Here is a 4,373-nt window from a genome sequence, read left to right on the forward strand (position 1 = left end):
GTATAATCTCACCATATATAATTGATCCGTTATTCAATATGAATTATAATTCGACTTTAATTATTATTTATTCTTTGTTTATAATTGAAATTTTTATTATTGATTTAAAGACCATCATTTCTATCTTAATGACCAAATAATCATAATATGAATATTATTCATCAATTCTATGCCTATAAAATAATTCTTTTATATTTAAAGACGGAAAGTACACATATGATAAATTCTAATATCTGATTTATTTTGTGATTCTCATATACTTAATTTTTACACTGACTTGAGTATCGAAGTATACTTTTTACGAGTGCCTATCTTTTCTGTTATTCTTCTTACCGAAATTTACATTTTCTAAAAATGAAGAGACAAAATCGATTCTTTTTAAAATAAAATATATCTCGGCGCTGTTACCATACAAGAACAATAATATTAATATTTTTGGTTTAGCTTGACATGGAATATATGTTTCAGTTAATTATATATACACAGGCGCCTATAATTTTTTATATGATTTGAGCTTCATATTTTGTAGGTATACATCCCATTAGTTTGGAAATTTTTTGTTAAAAAAAAAATCATTCATATTTTAAGATTTCCAACTCTATAATTAAAGCTAAAATTATGCAAGAGATAATAACCTCAAATAACATTTAGGTACTTAAGACAAAATATGAGATGATCCAAAGATTTGCCAAAACTATCTAACAACACTAATTGTTTTTCCCTCAATGATTAAGGTACAATCATGTTGCCCATATACACTAATAATCAATTATTTACTAAATCAACTACTCGTATAGAATATATTTTAAAATATAAATATATAATAAAATTAAATTAAAATAAATATATATTTATATATAAATATATAATAATTAATTTTTTATGTATAGATAATATTTTTTTAATAAGTTATATATTGACCTACTGATCTCATGCAATGCAAATCAAGGTCATTAGGACTTGAGAAGTGGTTAGTAACTTAATATCAATGTTTAATTTGATTGATTTAGCAAGTTGTTTGGTGCTTATAAATCAAATATTTGAGAATATAAAATAAAAAATAATGTTGGTCAACTGTCATCATTATATATTTGATTCATTGGGATAAAGCTTGAGTTAGCTAGATTAACTAAATAATAATAATAATAATAATAATAATAATAATAATAATAATATAAACTTCAATATGAAATAAAAAATAGAATAATTGGTGGTAGAAGCATCGAAAAAAGTTGGCTAAGACAGCCGTGAATATTAATGGATGGACAAAGATGAAGGAGCAAGAGGCATTATATATATCAAGTTCAAGATCTTGTGCAATTCAAAAACTCTGACCCGTATCTTGTTTTGGACCACTTTGTCGAGTTAAAAATACCTACTCCTACAAATATATATCTATAAACTACGAACATGCAACTACTTATATATAACAATAACAATACTTTAATTTGGTTATATTATTTATTGTAAATTTTGTATTATCTTGTAGGGTATAGTCATAAGTTTTTTTCCTATCTAACTTATTTTATATATTGACAAAGTACTAATTAATTGATAGTTTATTATTGCATGTTGAGCGTTTAATTATTTTTAAAATTAAATGGGATCATCAGTTTAGATAAGTGTGGGGAATAATGCAATAATGCACAATTTAATAATTTAGTTTGTTGGTTTATATTTAAGTAACTATTTCTGAAAATGTGTGACTTTTTTTTATCTTGTTGTATAATATATGTTAGACCATATTTAATAAATAAAGGACTTAAGTAGCCAAAGTAATAATAAATTTTCAATGAAGGATTTGTAATTGAGACTCTAATTTAATTAAGGCAATATTTAATATAATAGCCTCTAAAAGTTAGTACACTTTGAAAAATATATAACACAATGATAAGAAATCCATCACTTTGAGAAGAGACAAATCTAGCATTTCATTCACTCCATTAGAAAAAAAAAAATACAGAAATTAGATGATTGTCGCTGAAAAAAAAAATTAAAGACTAGCTAGTACAAATCCGAATATGCATAAAACAATAGAAAATTGTTTTTTTTTTTAAATGTTTTGCTAATATCAAGGGGGTGGAAATTAAACTTTTATTAAGTTTCAAATTTATTAATATATTGGTAAATTTAAAATCTTATTATTTTAATATTATTTTAATTAATTAAAATTTTTTAACTATGTGCTAATTATACATTAAAATTTACTATTGAAATTAACTATCTTTTTAAAATACATATTGAAAAATATAAAATATACATTAATTAATTAAACTACATATATATTTATACATAAATATAAAATGATTGATTTTAACAATTAATTTTAGTGTGCACATAATAAAGAAAAAGGTCTATGCAAAAAAAATTAAACAAATCCAAAAGAGACACTTTTTAAAGAAGAGTGTTAGAGATATAACTATTAATATTATTTTTTTCTATCGGTTTGAATTTTTGAGATGAGTAATTTTATGATAGCATATTAAATATATTATATTTTTAAAAAATATTAACTAGTGGCAGCATATTAAATATAAGGCCGTTTGAAAAATTTTAAAAGTAATTTTTTTGAGTTTTTGACTTATAAAAAGTAGTAGTATTAATGTCTGGTACAATTTTTAAAATCAAATCGTAGTTTTCTAAAAAACTATTTAAGAGTTTATAGAAAAGTTAAAAAAATGATTTCTCTTATTATAATACTATTACTTTTTATTACATTTCTATAAAATAAACACTTTTAAAATTAAAAAATAAACACAAAATAACTTATTTATAAACTATTTTTAATATTATTATTTATTATTTAAACTATTTTTTTAAAAGTAGCTTAATTAAATTGTTTTCAAATTGAGTCATAGTACCGTGAATAATAAAACCCTAAAAATTTAATAAGATCTCTATTGAACTTCGCACAAAACAACGTTGAATTTACAACTAACATTGTAGATCGTTATAAAGTTTCTTGAGACAGCTCAAAAACGGAGAAAGTCCAGATCTCCAAATCCATCCAACACACATTTCGATCATATATATTTCAATACAGCGTGAAGCATGAGTTGCTTCGAGAGTTCAACGTTGTGGCTTGAAATTAGGGTCCTAATCAAATGGGATTAATTGTAATATATATGTTATTTTGTAGAATTAATATATAGCTAGCTAGCTAATAAGGACATTCTTTGCAAATAAAGTAAGGGGAAAAAAATGGTACATATGCCTAAGCTTCACTACTCTCACAGTCCAAGCTGTCACCCTGTCACATATCAAGCAAGTTCAACAAATTTGAATTAATAATAAATAGGTTTAATTATTCTGTTTATTTTTTTAATTTTATTAAATTTATAATTAAATTTTTATATTTTTAATTAAATTTTATATTATTTTTAATTTTATAATTAAATTATTTTTATGTTAAAAATATTAAAATTAATAGAATATTTTTTTAAAAAAATATGTGGTCAAAAATCTAATTAAGTTTTTAATTATAGATATCTTTATAAGTTGCTGAAAAATATTGAGTTAATCTTGATATTTTTTACACTATACAAATCTAATAATTGAAGAAAAAAAAGATATAAAAATTTAATTATAAAATTAATAAAACAACAGAAATTAATAGAATAATTAAATTTAATAAATAATTAAAAAATTTAGTAAATTTTACTTTAATTTAATGCATATTGATTGTGAATACATATATCAATCTTGTTCCTCAAATAAAATAAAATAAAATAGGTTTAATTATTCTGTTAGTTTTTATAGTTTCATAAAATATTTAATTAAGTTTTTATACTTTTTTTTAATTGGGTCTCTGCACCAATTTTTTTTTTCAATTAGGTCCATTTCGGTAGTAATTAGCTTAATTGTATAGGAACCAAACTAAAAAAAATTAGTGCAGGGACTCAAATAAAAGGAAAAAAAAAGTATGGGATTCAATTGAAAAAAAGTTGGTACAGGGACCAATTAAAAGAAAAAAAAAAGTATAAGGACCTAATTGAAAATTTTGCGAAATTATAGAGACCAACAAAGTAATTAAACCAATAAAATAAAATAAATAATATTCTAAAGCAATACTCAAGAAATTTTCACTTGGATTTTAATTCTTAAAAAAATTTAATAACTAAATCAGTTTTTAATATTTTATTTTATTAGATAAATTAATTTTTACATTAAATTTTGGTAAAAGATTAGATAAATTAATATATATTATTACTTAATAAACATATAATAGTTTTTAAAAATTTTAAAATTCTCCAATCAATCATTTTATATGTAGGAATAGTATGATGCAAGAATTGATTGTTTAACAAATAAAAATTTAAAATTGATTAAAATATTATTGATAATTATTAGAGATATAATTATTAGTGTTACTT

Source organism: Arachis stenosperma, chromosome 2 (assembly GCF_014773155.1).
Source record: "Arachis stenosperma cultivar V10309 chromosome 2, arast.V10309.gnm1.PFL2, whole genome shotgun sequence".
Classification (NCBI taxonomy): domain Eukaryota; kingdom Viridiplantae; phylum Streptophyta; class Magnoliopsida; order Fabales; family Fabaceae; genus Arachis; species Arachis stenosperma.